This window comes from Macaca fascicularis, chromosome 11, assembly GCF_037993035.2.
Source record: "Macaca fascicularis isolate 582-1 chromosome 11, T2T-MFA8v1.1".
NCBI classification, from domain to species: domain Eukaryota; kingdom Metazoa; phylum Chordata; class Mammalia; order Primates; family Cercopithecidae; genus Macaca; species Macaca fascicularis.
Genome location: NC_088385.1, coordinates 64,162,616 through 64,181,449, shown reverse-complemented (window position 1 = coordinate 64,181,449; position 18,834 = coordinate 64,162,616). Strand labels below are relative to the sequence as shown.

At 41.3% G+C, this 18,834-nt stretch overlaps 1 protein-coding gene across 50 annotated transcripts in view; it reads left to right on the top strand.

The window, feature by feature from the left end:
- R3HDM2 (R3H domain containing 2) overlaps positions 1 to 18,834 on the top strand; it is a 182,395-nt gene that overhangs the window by 57,477 nt on the left and 106,084 nt on the right. For 2 of the 50 annotated variants that reach the window (XM_065524466.2, XM_065524470.2), the window contains exon 3: positions 17,662 to 17,779. The exons of the other annotated variants lie outside the window; for them this stretch is intronic. The gene's annotated coding sequence lies outside the window, so the exon portion shown is untranslated. The remainder of the gene's footprint in view (positions 1 to 17,661; positions 17,780 to 18,834) is intronic. 50 annotated transcript variants of the gene reach the window in all.

The following is an 18,834-nucleotide window of genomic DNA, read 5'->3' as shown; positions in this document are numbered from 1 at the left end:
TGACAGACAAATTGTCAGCCCTGGCCCTGCTGACTGTGTGCAAAGTTAGAGAACAGTCCCCAAATCCACCCCCCACTTCTGGCAGCAACTGCAGAGTTTCTGGGGGCGGGGGGGTTCCGCAGGATCACCCTCGGGTTCCATAGTTTGCTAGAACGACTCACAGAACTCACTAAACCTATTATACTCACAGTGAAGGGAGACAGATTAAAATCAGCCAAGAGAAGAGATACATGGGCAGAGTCCAGGAGGGTTTCAGATGCTGAGCTTCCAGTTTTCCTTTCCCAGTGGAGTCATGGATAGTGTAACTCCTCCTGTCAGTGTTGTGTGGTAATACACATGGAGTATTGCCAACCAAGGAGGCTACGTAAGCCTTGATGTCCTGAATTTTTACTGGGGCTCCATCACATAGATATAATTGGCAAAGTGGCTGACCTCAGTCTCCAGCCCTTCCTGAGGTTGAGTTGATAGTATGTAACATAAAGTCCCTACCATAAATCATATTGGTAGACTTACTGTCATGGCTTAAGTCTCCTAATAAATCATTATCAAGAGGATATTCAAAGAGTTTAACATTACTTCCTAAGAGCTAAGGGCAAATGCCAGACCTCTCTTTGGGCAAGGTTAAATTCTTTACTACATACCGTGCTAGTTGAAGTGTTAGGCCTAACTAACAGGAAGGGGAAGGGAACTAGTTTAGAGTTTTTTGAACTAAGAAAATGTATTTTCTGCTTAAAAAGTTAAGCAGAAAATATATATATATATATATAAATATGTGTATATATATGTGTATATATATATATAATATATATATACACACATGGAATTTTTTTTTTTTAAGTAGATCCAAGTTGATAGAGTGCTTACAGGCACCTGAGAGATGCAAACTCAGATCATCCCTGGTGGAATATACCTCAACCCTGGCTTCAAATAATTCTTAAAGATAGATTACCAACATATGTGAGCTTATAATAGTAACCAAAAAACGAAAAAAAATAACAAAAGAAACAAGGTTCTGTGAACCAGCATCAATAGAAACAACTGAAACAGACCCAGAGAAACTTTCGGTGTTGGAATTATTGAATATAGAACATAAAATAAATATATTTAATGAAATAGAACAGTGAATAAAGACCAAGAATAAGAAATGAGAGAATAAAGCAAGACTGGTTGGTTTGTAAAATAAGCGATTAAATTATTTTAGAAATAAAAAATAATGATTGAAAGAGACTCAGTGGAAGGGAACTTACAGTTCTGGTAATAGCTGTGTACAGGAAGCTGATATATGCTGCTGCCTTAAGTGAATAATTGGACAAAGTATATGAAAAAAATGTTTTCAGATGTTGGACAAAGAGTAGCACAGAACAGTAATTCCTGAGAGAAAAGAAAGAAGTTTGAGCACTATGATTGTCCGCCTTTCAGCCTGAAGAAAGTTTCTGTGTTGAAACTAGGGTCGGGAGGGATACACATACAGAGCTGGCAATCTTGAATTGAGGAGACAGAGGTAGGAATCAAGAAGCCAAGGCAGCTGGGATTGTGGGGCAGAATATTTAAGAGGCGAGAGCTTCTTTTTTTTTTTTTTTTTTTTTTTGAGACGGAGTCTTGCTCTGTCACCCAGGCTGGAGTGCAGTGGCCGGATCTCAGCTCACTGCAAGCTCCTCCTCTCGGGTTCACGCCATTCTCCTGCCTCAGCCTCCCGAATAGCTGGGACTACAGGCACCCGCCACTTCGCCCGGCTAGTTTTTTGTATTTTTTAGTAGAGACGGGGTTTCACCGTATTAGCCAGGATGGTCTCGATCTCCTGACCTCATGATCTGCCCGTCTCGGCCTCCCAAAGTGCTGGGATTACAGGCTTGAGCCACCGCGCCCGGCCCAGGTGAGAGCTTCTTAAGAAAAAGAGAGCTCTGGAAATTTGCAGAGGGTTCCCCTAAACGTACACTGTACAATACAGTAGCCACTAGCTACATGTGGATATTTAAATAAAAATTGAGTTCCTCAGTTACACTAACTACAATTCAAGTACTTAATAGCCAGTTTCATCATCACAGAAAGTTCTATTGAACTTTCCTGTCATAGATGCTTTAGCTGAGTACTGATCAGTTCACTGGTGTGAGGAAACTACTCAAGGTCAGAGAAAGACTTCTGGAAAGGATTAGTTAGAACAGTCAAGGAATAAAGGGCCATGAGTATTTTTTATTTCTACTAACCAGAGTAGAAACACCTAACACCTGGGATATTGAGTTGCGTCCTTAGAAGGGTATTGCCTCAGTAGTGATACTAGATTAGCTCCAATGTAAAGGCTGTCAAAAACTAACCTAATAAAGCATAAAAACAAGCCTCAGAAGGATCAAACTATTTCTAAGTCACTGAGTCTCAAAACAAAGCCAAGGACAGGCGTGGTGGCTCACGCCTATAATGCCAGCACTTTGGGAGGCCAAGGTGGGCGGATCATGAGGTCAGGAGATAGAGACCATCTTGGCTAACACGGTGAAACCCCGTCTCTACTAAAAATACAAAAAAATTAGCTGGGCATGGTGGCAGGCACCCGTAGTCCCAGCTACTCTGGAGGCTGAGGCAGCAGAATAGCATGAACCCAGGAAGCAGAGCTGGCAGTGAGCCGAGATCGTGCCACTACACTGCAGCCTGGGCGACAGAGCTAGACTCCGTCTCAGACAAAACAAAACAAAACAATAACAACAAAAAAGCCCCAAATTAGTTAAAGGAATATTTTAAAACTAGAAACCAACAGTGTAAAATTTACATTTGGCATCTGGTCACAAATTATCAGGCATACAAAGAATTAGAGAACACAGTCCATAATGAGGACAAAAACAGTCAATAGAAATAGACCCAGAAATGATTCAGAAAATGCATGTTAAGTAGAGACATGGAAAATATAAAAATGACCAAAATCTAACTTTTAAAAATGAAAACTGCTGTGTCTGAGATGAGAAATATAGTGCCCAGGATTTATAGCAGATAGGCACAGCAGAAGAAAAAATTAGTGAACTTGAAGACATAGCAAATGAAACTTACTCAAAATGTAATATGGAAAAAAAGACTGGGTGTACTGGCTGGTACCAACACATAATCCCAGCACTTTGGGAAACCAGGGTGGGAGGATCGCTTGAACCCAGGAGTTTAAGGCTGCGGTGAACCAACATCATACCACGGCACTCCAGACGGGGCAACAGAGAAAGAGCCTGTCTCTAAATAAAACATAGATAAACAAAAAAAAAATAAGTGAAGAGTGTCAGTGAGCAGTGGAACAACATCAAGAAGTCTAAAAATATGTGTAATTGGAGTCTTAGGAAAGTGGGAAGGGAGGCAAATATTTGAAGAAATAATGGCTGAAGTTTTTTAATTTTAGTAAAAACTGTAATCCCACAGATCTGGAAAACTCACTGAAGATTTACTCTTTATCACTGATATATATGTTTTTTGGTTTTGTTTTTGTTTTTTAAGATGGAATCTTGCTGTGTCGCCCAAGCTGGAGTGCAGTGGTGCAATCTCCACTCACTGCAACCTCCACCTCCTGGGTTCAAGCAGTTCTTCTGCCTCAGCCTCCTGAGTAGCTGGGATTGCGGGTGCCTGCCACCACGCCCAGCTAATTTTTGTATTTTTAGTAGAGACAGGGTTTCACTATATTGGCCAGGCTGGTCTCAAACTCCTGACCTCATGATCCGCCCACCTCGGCCTCCCAAAGTGCTGAGATTACAGATGTGAGCCACTGCACCTAGCCTCGTGTCCCTTTAAGAAGAAGAAATTTAGATTCACAGGGGGATACTGGGGCATGGGCATATATGTGCACCAAGCAAAGACCATATGAGGACACAGTGAAATGGCCATCTGGATGTCAAGGAGAGAGCCCTTGGGAGAAACCAAATCTGTGAACACCTTGATCTTGGACTTCCAGCATCTAGAACTGTGAGAAAATAAATTTCTTTTTAAGACACCCAGCCTGTAGGCTGCGCGTGGGGGCTGATGCCTATAATCTCAGCACTTTGGGAGGCGGGAGGCAGGCAAATCACCTCAGGTCAGGAGTTCAACACCAGCCTGGCCAACGTGGTGAAACCCTATCTCTACTAAAAATGCAAAAATATTAGCCAGCATGGTGATGTGCGCCTGTAATCCCAGCTACTCTGGAGGCTGAGGCAGGAGAATTGCTTGAGCCCGGGAGGTGGAGGTTGCAATGAGCTGAGATCACACCACTGCACTTCAATGTGGGTGACAGAGTAACACTCCATCTGAAAAAAAGACAAAAAACAAAAAAAACAAAAACACCCAGTCTGTGCTATTTTCATATGACAGCCCTAGCAAACTAATACATAAGGTAAGAATTACAGCAAACTTTTTATCAGAATCATTGCAAGCTAATGATTCTGAGAGATAACATTAAAATGCTAGATGAGAAAACCTATCAACCTAAAATTTTATATGCAGCAAAAATACCTTTCAAAATTGAAGAGGAAACTGTCCAGGATGGGCAAAACATTAGTGGCTTAGGGCTGGGAATTGGGAGAAAATGGGAAATTCATTCTTTTGCCTTTTTTTGTTTTTGTTTTTGTTTTTTAAAGAGATGGAGCCTTGCTTTGCCCAGGTTGGAGCGCAGTGGTGTGATCCTAGCTCACTACAGCATTGAACTCAGGCTCTGACAATCCTCCAGCCTCAGCCTCCTAAGTAACTGGGAGTATAGGCACATGCCTCTACACTCAGCCTTTTAAAAAAATTGACATAATAATTGTATATATTTATGGGTTACATAGTGATGTTTTGATACTCTAATGTGTAATGATCAGATGAGGGTAATTAGCATATCTGTCTAAAATTTTATTATTTTGTTGCATTGGGACCATTTAGTATCCTCTTAGTTACTGGAAACTAAAAATTATTGTTAATTATAGTTGTGCCGCAGTGGTATAGAACATTAGAGCTTATTCCTCCTATCTAGCTGTAATTTTGTATCCTTTAACAAATCTCTCCCTATACCCCGTTCCCCCTACCCTTAATCAGAAGTTGTTTCTAATGAGTATAAGGTTTCTTTTGGGGATGATAAAGTGTTCTAAAATTGATTTTGATTATGGAAGTGTAACTCTGAATATACTAAAAGCCATAGAATTGTGTACTTGAAATTGGTGAATTGCATGGTATATGAATTATGTCACAATAAAAAGTGTAGATGAAATAAGGCCTTTTAAAAACATAACAAAAGCTGACAGAATTCACCACCATCAGACCACTGCTACAGAAAGTGTTAAAGGCAGGAGAAAACTACGCCAAATCAAAATTTAGACAGAACTGAAATAATGCAGGCTGGGCGCAGTGGCTTACGCCTGTAATTCCAGTACTTTGGGAGGCCAAGGTGGGTGGATCACTTGAGGCCAGGAGTTCGAGACCAGCCTGGCCAACATGGTAAAACCCCATCTCTACTCAGAATACAAAAAAACTAGCTGGGCATAGTGGCATGCGCCTGTAGTCCCAGCTACTCAGGAGGCTGAGGCGGGAGAACTGCTTGAACCAAGAGGCAGAGATTTAGTGAGCCAACGTAGCACCACTGCACCCCAGCCTGGGCAACGGAGCAAGACTCTGTATCAAAAAAAAAGAAATAAAATAATGCAGATCATTAGAAATCTGTGGAGAAAATATTAATTATTTTATTTGGAAAAAAATTTAAAAGATAATTGTTCAAAACAAAAATAATAAAACTTCTGTGGTGTTTATAACGTGCAGAAATAAAATGGATGACAGCAGTTGTCCAAAAGATTGGGAGAGGTGAAATAGTAGTACAAGGTCAAATTGGCCCATGAACAATGTGGGGGTTAGGGATATTGACCCCCCATGCAGTCAAAAATCCACATATAACTTTTGACTCCAGAGAAACTTAACTATTAATAGTCTACTGTTGACTAGAAGCCTTACCAGTAACATAAACAGTTCATTAACAGTTAAGCAGTTGATTAAACAGTTGATTAATAGCCTTAACAATAACCACAGTTGATTAAAACATATTTCATATATGTATTATGTATCATATTCTTACAATGCAGTAAGAGAAAAGAAAATGTTAAGAAAATCATAAGGAAGAGAAAATACATTTACTAGTAAGTGAAAGCGGATCATCATAAAAGTCTTCATTCTTGTCTTCACATTGAGTAGGCTGAAGAGGAAGAAGAGGGGTTGGTCTTGCTTTCTCAGGGATGGAAGAGGGAGGAGGGGAAAGGAGAGGCAGGCACACTTGTAACTTTACAGAAATGCACCATAATTTATGTTTGACTGTTTTGCCTTTTTTTTTTTTTTTTTTTTTTTTGAGACAGAGTCTTACTGTCTCCCAGGTTGGAGTGCAGTGGCTCATTGCAACCTCTGCCTCCCAGGCTCAAGCAATCCTCCCACCTTATCCTCCGAGTAGCTGGGACTGCAGGCCTACACCACCGTGCCTGGCTAATTTTTGTATTTTTGGTAGAGACAGGGTTTTGCCATGTTGCCCAGGCTCTTAGTGATTTTCTTAATGGTGTCTGGAAACTCATCTGTTGCTTCTTGGTTGGCAAAAGCTGCTGCTTCTGTTATCTTGACATTTTAAAAACTCAATCTCTTTCTAAAATTATGAAACTATCTTTGCTGGCATTAAATTCTCTGGCTTTAGATCCTTCATCTTCCTTTTGCTTTGGTTGTCATATAATTACTTCTTTTTCTTGAATCATATTAGAGTCTATAGGTATGCCTTTCTTAGGCTTTTTTTTTGGAGACAGGGTCTCACTTTGTCACCCAGGCTGGAGTGTATAATGGCACAGTAATGACGCACTGCAGCCTTGAACTCCTGGGCTCAAGTGGTTCTCCTGCCTCAGCCTCCTGAATAGCTGGGACTACAGGTGCATGCCACCACACCCAGCTGGTTTTTAATTTTTGTAGCAACAGCGACTTGCATTGTTGGCCAGGCTGATCTTGAACTCCTGGCCTCAAATGATCCTCCTGCCTCAGTTTCCCAAAGTGTGGGGATTACAGGCATGAGCCAGTGTGCTCACTTTATGCTCTTTTTTTTTTTTTTTTTTTTTTTTTGAGACAGAGTTTCGCTCTTATTGCCCAGGCTGGAGTGCAATGGCGCGATCTCAGCTCACCGCAACCTCCTCCTCCCGGGTTCAAGTGATTCTCCTGCCTCAGCCTCCTGAGTAGCTGGGATTACAGGCATGTGCCACCACGCCCGGATAATTTTGTATTTTTAGTAGAGACGGGGTTTCTCCATGTTGGTCAAGCTGGTCTCCAACTCCCGACCTCAGGTGATCTGCCCGCCTCGGCCTCCCAAAATTCTGGGATTACAGGCGTGAGCCACCGCGCCCGGCCCTATGCCTTTCTTAGAGCAATCCTGCATCCATATAAAAGCCGCATTTTCTTTTCTTTCCTTCCTTTCCTTTCCTTTCCTTTTTCCTTTCCTTTCCTCTTTCCTTTCCCCTTCCCTTCCTTTTTCCTTATTCCTTTCCTTTCCTGCAGTCTCTGTTGCTCAGGCTGGAGTACAGTGGCACAATGAGGGCTCACTGTAGCCTTGAACTTACTGGCTCAAGCGATCTTCCCACCTTAGCTCCCTGCTGCTTGGTTTCCATGCCTGGCTAATTTAAAAAAAAAATTTTTTTTTTTAAGAGACGGGGGTCTCACTATGTTGATCAGGCTGGCATACCTTTTTCTTAATTTAGAAAAATATTTCTGTGGTGCACAGTTTGTCTGCAAGTTTTTTTCAAATTGTTGCAAATCTCCAAAAAAATTCCCAATGTGGCCGGGCGCGGTGGCTCAAGCCTGTAATCCCAGCACTTTGGGAGGCCGAGATGGATGGATCACGAGGTCAGGAGATCGAGACCATCCTGGCTAACACGGTGAAACCCCGTCTCTACTAAGAAATACAAAAAATAGCCGGGCGAGGTGGCGGGCGCCTATAGTCCCAGCTACTCGGGAGGCTGAGGCAGGAGAATGGCGTGAACCCGGGAGGCGGAGCTTGCAGTGAGCTGAGATCCGGCCACTGCACTCCAGCCTGGGCTACAGAGCGAGACTCCGCCTCAAAAAAAAAAAAAAAAAAAAAAAAAAAAATTCCCAATGTATTTACTGAGACCAGGCACAGTGGCTCATGCCTGTAATCCTAGCACTTTAGGAGGCCGAGGCAGGTTGATCACCTGAGGTCAGGAGTTCCGAGACCAGACTGGCCAACATGGTGAAATCCTGTCTCTACTAAAAATTCAAAATTAGCCAGGCATGGTGGTGCATACCTGTAATCCCAGTTACTAGGGAGGCTGAGGCAGGAGAATCGCTTGAACCCGGGAGGCAGAGGTTGCAGTGATCTGAGATCACGCCACTACACTCCAGCCTGAGCGACAGGAGTGACACTCTGTCTTAAATAAAAAAAACAAAACACACACACACACACACATATATATATATATATATTTACTGAAAATAATTCACATATAAGTGGACCTATGCAGTTCAAACCTGTGTTGTTCAAGAGTCAACTGTATATTGTTTTATGATTCTTATATATGAAGTGGTATATTACTTTAAGATAGATTATGATAAAAGTATATACTAAATAAACCACTTCTTTTTTTTTTTTTTTTTTTTTTTTTGAGACGGAGTCTCGCTCTGTCGCCCAGGCTGGAGTGCGGTGGCCGGATCTTAGCTCACTGCAAGCTGCGCCTCCCGGGTTTATGCCGTTCTCCTGCCTCAGCCTCCCGAGTAGCTGGGACTACAGGCGCCCGCCACCTCGCCCGGCTAGTTTTTTGTATTTTTTAGTAGAGACGGGGTTTCACCGTGTTAGCCAGGATGGTCTCAATCTCCTGACCTCGTGATCCGCCTGTCTCGGCCTCCCAAAGTGCTGGGATTACAGGCTTGAGCCACCGCGCCCGGCCGATAAACCACTTCTTAAAAAAGCAAAGAGGTATAGCTAGTAAGCCAATAAAGGAGATAAAATTGAATCATAAGAATGCTTAATTAATCTAAAAGATAAGAGAAGAAGGAAAATGAACATATTGGACAAGTGTGGTCGATTTAAATCCAACCATATCAATAATCTAAATACAAACAATCTAATCACCACTACCAATAGGTGAAAATTATCAACTCGTATCTAAAAGCAAGACCTGGCCGCATGCTGTCTGCAAGAAACTTTTAAATATATTTAAATACACAGACTAAAAGTAGAAGGATGAAAGACGATATACCATGCAAATAGCAATTAGAAGAAATCAAGATTTTACTGTATTAATATTAAAGTAGATATCAGAACAAGAAAAATTACCATGGATATAAGCAGTTTATTTAATGATGCAAAAGGAGTCAGTTCTTCAAGAGGACAATGATCATAAATGTTTATACATTTAGTAATAGTTCCAAATATGTGAAGCAGGTGTGGTGCACACCTATACCTAGCATTTTGGGAGGAAAAGGCAGGTGGATCACTTGGGTTCAGGAATTCAAGACCAGCTTGGGCAGCATGGCGAAACACCATCTCTACAAAAAAGTTCAAAAATTAGCCAGGGGACTGGGTGCGGTGGTTCACACCTGTAATCCGAGCACTTTGGGAGGCCGAGGTGGGTGAATCATTTGAGGTCAGGAGTTCAAGAGCAGCCTGGCCAACATGTGGGTCGTCGCCTCTACTAAAAATACAAAAATTAGATGGGCGTGGTGATGGGCGCCTGTAGTCCCAGCTACTCAGGAGGCTGATGAAGGAGAATTGCTTGAACCCAGGAGGCAGAGGTTGCAGTGAGCCGAGATCGCACCATTGCACTCCAGTCTGGGTGACAGAGTGAGACTCCGTCTCAAAAAAAAAAAGCCAGCCATGGTGGCGTGTGCCTGTAGTCCCAGCTACTCAGGGTGCTGAGGTGGGAGGATAATATAGTTGGAGATTTCAACACCACTCCCTAAATAATTGGTAGAATAAGTAAAAAACAAATAGGTAATTAACCCAGTTAACACTTAACCACTCCAACAACAGCATGATACCCATTCTTTACTGATGTTCATAGACTGTTTACTACAATAGACCACATCTTGGGCCATAAAATAAGTTTCAATAAATTTAGCTTCCCCCCCCCCCCCCCCCCGAGATGGAGTCTCACTGTGTCGCCCAGGCTGGAGTGCAGTGGTGCCATCTTGGCTCACTGCACTCTCCGCCTCCTGGGTTCAACTGATTCTCCTGCCTAAGCCTCCGAAGTAGCTGGTACAGGTGCACACCACCATGCCCAACTATTTTTTTTTTTGTATTTTTAGTGGACACAGGGTTTTGCCATGTTAGCCAGCCTGGTCTCAAACTCCTGGCCTCAAGTGATCTGCCCAACTTGACCTCCCAAAGTACTAGGATTACAGGCGTGCGCTTCTGCACCCGGTCTCTATTACTAATTTCTAACTAAATCCCTATATGACAAAACATACTTTGTATATTTAAATCCTAAATTTGGCTGGGCGCGGTGGCTCATGCCTGTAATCCCAGCACTTTGGGAGGCCGAGGTGGGCAGATCACTTGAGGTCAGGAGTTCAAGAGCAGCATGGCCAGCATGGCAAAACCCCATATCTACTAAAAATTGAAAAAAAAAAAAAATTAGCTGGGTGTAGCGTCACACACCTGTAGTCCCAGCTACTCGAGAAGCTGAGGCAGGAGAATTGCTTGAATCTGGGAGGCAGGGGTTGAAATGATCCCAGATTGCACCACTACACTCCAGCCTGGGTGACAGAGAGAAGCTCTGTCTCAAAAAAAAAAAAAAAAAAAAAAAAAAAAAAAAAAAAAGAGTAACATGAAAATATCTGGAAAATCCCCAAATATTTGGAAACCTAACACTCTCTGAAACTGTCAAAAAAGAATTAATAAGGGAAGTTAGAAAATGTTAACAGAATGAAAATGGGAACATGACATGGAAAAATTTGTGGGATGTAATTAATGAAGTACTTAAAGGAAGTTTATAGCATTAAATAGTTACATTAAGAAGCAGAAAAATCTGAAATCATTAACCTTAAGAAATTAGAAAAGAAGAGCAAGCTAAAAGTAAGCAAAGGAGAGGAAATTGTAAAGACCAGAGCAAAAATTAATGAACTAAAAAGCCAAAAAAAAAAAGAACAAAACTGAAAGTTTGTTCTTTAAGATTGACAAAATTGAACTTTTAGCCAGAGTTACTAGGAAAGGAAGAGAGAAGACATGCCTTACCAGTATCAGGTATGAATGAGAGAGAGAGAACATCACTGATGATTTTCCAGGCATTGAATATCATGAACCATTCTTTTTTTTTTTCTTGAGATGGAGTCTTGCTCTGTCCAGGCTGGAGTGTAATGGTGTGATGTTGGCTCACTGCAACCACCGCCTCCTAGGTTCAGGCGATTCTCCTGCCTCAGCCTCCCAAGTAGCTAGGACTACAGGCATGTGCAACCACGCCCAGCTAAGTTTTGTATTTTTAGTAGAGACGGGGTTTTGCCATGTTGGCCAGGCTGGTCTCAAATTCCTGACCTCAGGTGATTCACCCACCTGCCTCGGCCTCCCAAAGTGCTGGGATTACAGGGGAGAGCCACCGCACCTGGCCTATCATAAACCATTCTATGCCAATAAATTTTACTCTGTATTTATTTATTTTTGAGACGGAGGAAGTCTCGCTCTGTTGCCCAGGCTGGAGTGCAGTGACGCTATCTCGGCTCACTGCAAGCTCCGCCTCCTTGGTTCATGCCATTTTCCTGCCTCAGCCTCCCGAGTAGCTGGGACTACAGGCACCTGCTACCACGCCCTGCTAATTTTTTTGTATTTTTAGTAGAGATGGGATTTCATCGTGTTAGCCAGGATGGTCTCGATCTCCTGACCTTGTAATCCACCTGCCTCAGCCTCCCAGAGTGCTGGGATTACGGGTGTGAGCCATCATGCCCGACCAGATTTTACTATTTGTATTAAATGGACAAATTTCATGAAAGACACAAACTGCTAAAGCTCATTAAAAAAAAAAAAAAAACACAACCTGAATAGGTTTATATCTACTAGAGAAATTATAGTTTAAAAACTCACCCACAGGGTCAAATGGCTTTACTGCTGAAGTCTATCGAGAATTTAAGACATACCATTTCTGCATAAACTTTTGAAGAATATGGAGGAACACTGCCCAACTCATATTATGAGCCCAACCTTACTCTGATTCCAAAACCAGATAAAGATAAAAGAAAACTACAGACCAAATTTTCTTGTGTACATGTATACAAAAATCTTTAATGAAGTTTTAGTAAATTAAAGCTAATGATACGTTAAAAAGGACAATACATCATGATCAAGTAGGGTTTATCACAGAAATTCAAGGTTCATTTAACATTCAGAATTCAACCAATTTAATTCTTTATTAACACACTGAAAAAATAACCCACGATCATCTCAATAGAAGCCAAAAAAGCATTTGACAAAATTCAGCTTCCTTAAGAACCACTGGGTTTTAAAAAAAAAAGAAAATTCAGGCTTCATTCATGTTAAAAACTGAATAAATGAGAAGGAAATGTCTTCAACTGATAGAGGGCATTTATGAAAAACCTACAGCTAATATAATACTTAGTGGTAATACTGAATTCTCTGCCCCTACGAATAAGAAAAAGGCATGGGTATTTGCTCTTACCAATTGTTTTCAACATAGCATTGATGGTTCTGGTCAGTGTACTAAGTAAGGGGGTGGGGGAAACAGTAAAAGGCATGAGATTGAAAAGGAAAAAACAGTTTTCCCACTGCAGAGGATAGCATCATGTATGTAGAGTATCATAAAATGTATAAAACTAGAAAAATTTAGGAAGGTTGCAGGTTACAAAGTCAATATATAAAAATCCATTATATGTTTATATGCTAGCAAGAGCAATCTGAAATCGATAAAACATACCATGTACAAATAGCATAAAAATATGAAATACTCAGGGCTGAATTTGACAAGACACTTGCAATACCATTGCTTACGGATCAAAACATTGCTTGTGGATCAGAAGACTTGATATTTTAAAATTCTTCCCATGTCCATAGATTCAATACAATTCCAATTGACAAAATTTGTCTGGAAGCACAAAGGGTCTAGAATAGACAAAACAAGTTTGAAAATGAAGATTACAGTTGGAAGACTTAAACTTCCTGATTTCAAGACTTACTATAAAAGTTCATTAATTAAAATGGTATGTGAAATAAGCATGTTAGTTGATTTTTGACAGAGTTGTCATTTCAGTGGGAAAGAGATGACTTTTTAAGAAGTGTTTCTTAAACAATTGGATAAACCATACTAAAAACAAACCTTCAAACTTACATCAAAAAATTAACTCAAAATGGATCATAGATCCGGGTGTGGTGGCTTATGCCTGTAATCCCAGCACTGTGGGAGGTGGAGGCAGACTCTACTAAGGAAAAGCAAACAACAAACAAAAATCTAGCCTGGCATGGTGGCACATGCCTGTAATCCCAGCTACTCTGGAGGCTGAGGTGGGAGAATCGCTCGAGTCTGGGAGGTCGAGGCTGCAGTGAGCTGTGATCATCCCACTGCATTCCAACCTGGGAAATAGAGCAAGACCCTGTCTCGAAAATAAAATTCTCTATTAAAGACACTGTTAAGAAAATAAAAACGCAAGTTTCATACTGGCAGAAAATGTAAGTTTTAGAAAATACTCATATGTAGAATGTATGAAGAACTCTTAGAATTCATCAATAAGAAGACAATTCAATTAAAAAATGGACAAGAGATGTGAACAAACATTTAGCCAGACAAGATACAGGGTTGAAAAATGAACACCTGAAAAGATGTTCAGTATTAGTCATTACGAAAATGCAGGCAGGGCGCAGTGGCTCACTCCTGTAATCCCAGCACTTTGGGAGGCTGAGGCAGGTGAATCACTTGAGGCCAGGAGTTCAAAATCAGCCTGGCCAACATGGTGAAACCCCATCTCTACTAAAAATACAAAAAAGTAGCTGGGTATGGTGGCCCACATCTGTGGTCCCAGCTACTCTGGAGGCTGAGAAATGAGAATCGCTTGAACCTGGGAGCCAGAGTTTACATGAACTGAGATTGCACCACTGCACTCTAGCCTGCGTGACAGAGTGAGACTCTGTCTCAAAAACAACAACAAAAAAAACCCCCATCAAACAAAAAGTCTGGCCATACCAAATGATGAGACTGTGGAGCAGTTTGAACTCTCATGTTACTGATAAGAAAGATGGTACAACCACTTAAAGAAAAAAAAAATAGGCCAGGCACGATGGCTCACGCCTGTAATCCCAGCACTTTGGGAGGCCGAGGTGGGCAGATACCTGAAGTCAGGAGTTCAAGACCAGTCTGGCCAACATGGTGAAACCCTGTCTTTACTAAAAATACAAAAATTAGCTGGGTGTGGTGGCTTGCACTTGTAATCCTAGCTACTCAGAAGGCTGAGTCAGAAAATTGCTTGAACCCGGAGGTGGAGGTTACAGTAAGCTGAGATTGCACCACTGCACTCCAGCCTGGGTGACAGAGCGAGACTCTCTCTCAAAAAAATAAAAAAAACATATTCTTACCACAGGAGACACCCATTCTCCCTCTATGTCTTTATGCAAGAGAAATGAATCCATATGTCCATGTCAAGATTTATATATGATTTTTTTATACCTGCTCTATTAGTAATAGTTAAAAATTAAAAGTAGCTGGGTATGGTGGCACATGCCTATAGTTCCTAGGTCTTTGGGAGGGTGAGGTGGGAGGATCCTGGAGTCCAAGAGTTGGAGGCCAGCTTGAGCAACATAACAAGACCCCATATCTAAAAAAATTAAAATAAATAAAAAATTGGAAACAACCTAGATATTCCTCAACATGTAAATGAATAAATTATACTTTATCTATTCAATGGTATATAACTCAACGATAAAATGAACAATTTATTAATATATCACTACATGGAAATTGTAAGACTTATTTTAAGTTTTTGATGGTCTGTTGGGTGTGACATAAAATTTTTGGTTTTAATTTGTATTTTCCCATTTCCTAGGAGAAGATGAATTTCTATTTATTATTAGTCATTTGGGTTTCTAATTTTTAGTCTTTGCCAAGTTTTCTAATTACTTACTTGTCTTTTTCTTTTTGGTTTGTAAGTCTTTGTATATACTGAGTACCAATTATTTGTCCTATATGTATGTTTCACAAAAAAACTTGCAGCCTGTAGCTTATTTTTTAACTGTTTATGAATTCTTAGAATTGTATAGAAGTTTTCAATTTTGAAGTCATCAAAAGTTTCAGTTTTTTTTCTGGTTTGTGCTAATTCTTATTCAAGAAATCCGTCTTTATGCTGAGGTCATAAAGAATCTTGTATATTTGTTTTTGAACATTTTAAGGATTTACTTTTCATGTGTAGGTCTTTAATCTACCTGAAATTTATATTTGTGTGTGATGCGAATAGGGCTCTGATTTTTTCTATATAGATAACTAGTTGCCCCAACACATCTGGCATTGTATTTAATTATGCCTCTAATATAATCAAGTTTTGGGGCATGTACAGGATCTCTATTCTTTTCCCATTTATCTGCTCAATTCCCATGTCTTAATTACTATATAAGAAGCCTATGCCTTGGGCACAGTGGTTCACACCTGTAATCCCAGCACTTTAAAGGAGTCTGAGGCAGGTGGATCATTTGAGGTTAGGAGTTTGAGACCAGCCTGGCCAATGTGGTGAAACCCCATGTCTACAAAAAAGAACAAAAATTAGCTGGGTGTGGTAGCGTGCACCTGTAGTTCCAGCTACTCAGGAGGCTGAGGCAGGAGAATCGACTGAGCGCAGGAGGCAGAGGTGCAGTGAGCTGAGATCATGCCACTGCACTCCAGCCTGGGTGACAGAGTGAGAATCCATCTCAAAAAAAAAAAAAAAAAAAGGCTTTGCCTAGTATGGCAGATTTTCCTTCCTTGTTCATCTTACTTAAACTCCATTGACATTTTTGTTGGAATTGAACTGAATGTAAAGATTGACATGGCGGAACTGGCTTTGCAATATTGAGTCTTTCTAGCCAGAGATATGATCTATGACTCCATTTATTTGGGTTATTTATACCCTTCAATAACATTTCATAAATTTTTCACTGAAGATCTTTTTTCCCTAGAAGTGGAGTCTTGCTCTGTTGCCCAGGCTGGAGTGCAGTGGTGCCATCTTGGCTCACTGCAACCTCTGCCTCTTGGGTTCAAGTGATTCTCCTGCCTCAGCCTCCCATAACCTAAGTAGCTTTGTTAATTATTGTATTTACTTTTTCTACTGTTAGAATACGCGGTGGCTCAAGCCTGTAATCCCAGCACTTTGGGAGGCCGAGGCGGGTGGATCACGAGGTCAGGAGATCGAGACTATCCTGGCTAACATGGTGAAACCCCGTCTCTACTAAAAATACAAAAAACTAGCCGGGCGTGGTGGCGGGCGCCTGTAGTCTCAGCTACTTGGGAGGCTGAGGCGGGAGAATGGTGTGAACCCGGGAGGCGGAGCTTGCAGTGAGCCGAGATCACGCCACTGCACTCCAGCCTGGGAGACACAGCGAGACTCCGTCTCAAAAAAAAAAAAAAAAAAAAAAAAGAATATAGATACGCTGTTAATTTTAGTACATTGATCTTCATTTCAGCTGAATTCTTTTAAATGCTAAATGTTTGGTACTTAGATTTTCTTGGGTACTAGACAGCCACATTGGTTAAATTTAGGAAAGTTTTCTTTTTAATTACACCTTCTTTGCTTTTCATGTTTTATTTCTTTTGTCTAAGCCTTCCCATTCAATAATGAGAAGAGATGGTGATGGTGAGCATCCTTATATCATTCCTGACTCTCATGATGACTTTTTTTCATATAAAGTCAGTAATGACAATACTGACTGCAATTTATTAAGTGCCTACTCTGTGCCATGTACAAATCACATAGTGTGTTAGTGATTTGTTTCTAATTTTTATAATATCTTGTGAGACAGATAGAGTTACCCCATTTTATATATGACTTTCAAACAGGAAGAGTAGTAGCTTGCCTATTACGTAATTAGTGAGTAGAAGGTCTGACAATTAGTTACTATTTTTTTTTTTTTTTTTTTTTTTGAGACGGAGTCTCGCTCTGTCGCCCAGGCTGGAGTGCAGTGGCGCGATCTCGGCTCACTGCAAGCTCCGCCTCCCGGGTTCACGCCATTCTCCTGCCTCAGCCTCCCGAGTAGCTAGGACTACAGGCGCCCGCCACCTCGCCCGGCTAATTTTTTGTATTTTTAGTAGAGACGGGGTTTCACCGTGGTCTCAATCTCCTGACCTTGTGATCCGCCCGCCTCGGCCTCCCAAAGTGCTGGGATTACAGGCGTGAGCCACCGCGCCCGGCTATTAGTTACTATTAGTTTTTGTATTTTACCTAGAGAAAATCTCTCAGCGGGGAGAAGCAGAAAGTCTTGCTAAAATGAAATGCTGACATTTTCTTTATGAATTCTCCATCTGCTACATGCTATAGAAATGGCACATACTCCCTCAGTACTCACCATCCACAGGTCTTACTTATTGCTTCCCTTTATATCCTGTTGATGTAAATGAACACTATTGTTTTTTAGTCTTAATTATTGCTTAATTCAGATTATGTCTTATTCATCACATAAGCAGATTTTGCCTGTTAGAATCACCAGCAGCTCTTCGTTCTACATCTCTTTTATCATTCTTTAGACCGTTTTTTTTTTTTTTAAATCAGGATCTTGCTGTGTCGCCCAGGCTAGAGTGCAGTGGTGCCATCATGGCTCGCTCCAGCCTCAATCTCTTGGGCTCAAGCAATCCTTCCACCTCAGCCTCCTGAGTAGCTGGGACCACAGGTGAGCGCCTAGCTAATTTTGTATTTTATTTTTATTTTTTGAGACAAAGTCTCACTCTGTCACCCAGGCTGGAGTGCAGTGGTGCTCATGGTCTTGGCTTACTGCAACCTCTGCCTCCAAGGTTCAAGCAGTTCTTTGCCTCAGGCTCCCGAGTAGCTGGGATTACAGGCACCCGCCACCACACCTGGCTAATTTTTGTATTTTTAGTAGGGATGGGGTTTCACCATCTTGGCCAGGCTGGTCTCGAACTCCTGACTCTGTGATCCACCCTTCTTGGCCTCCCAAAGTGCTGGGATTACAGGTGTGAACCACTGCACCTGGCCAACGCCTAGCTAATTTTTAAATTTTATGTAGAGACAGGGTCTTCCTATGTTGCCCAGGCTGGTCTTGAACTCCTGAGCTCAAGCGATCCCCCTTGGCCTCTCAAAGTGTTGAGATTATAGGCGTGAGTTCTCATTCTTTAGACATTTGATGTAGTTGTTTGTTTTTGGTTTTGGTTATTTTTTGAGTGAGGTCTTGCTCTGTTGCCCCATCTGGAGTGCAGTGGTGCAGTCATAGCTCTCTGCAGTTTGAACTCCTGGGCTCGAGGTATCCTCCCGTCTCAGCCTCCCAAGTAGCTGGGATTAGAGGGTAACCATCATGCCCGACCATTTGATGTAGTTTTATTTGCCATCCAGATGTGGAAGAAGTTTTGGAAGTTTATCTCAGGCTTCATCTCTCTTTGCTCATGTAAGCTTTTTTTTCTTTTCAAAAATTTTCTTACGGGAATTTAAAAATAAATAACAATAGAGAATAGTTTAACTTCCATGAATCCAACACCTAGTTTCAACACGGTCTCCTCCCATTTTTTTATTGTTGTTATTAAAGTTGAATTATTTATTAGTTTAATGTATTTTATTTTTATTTTTTTTGAGACAGTGTCTTGCTCTGTCGCCCATTCTGGTGTGCAGTGGCACGATCTCGGTTCACTGCAATCTCTGCCTCCCGGGTTCAAGCGATTCTCCTGCCTCAACTTTCTGAGTAGCTGAGACTATAGGCATACGCTACTATGCCTG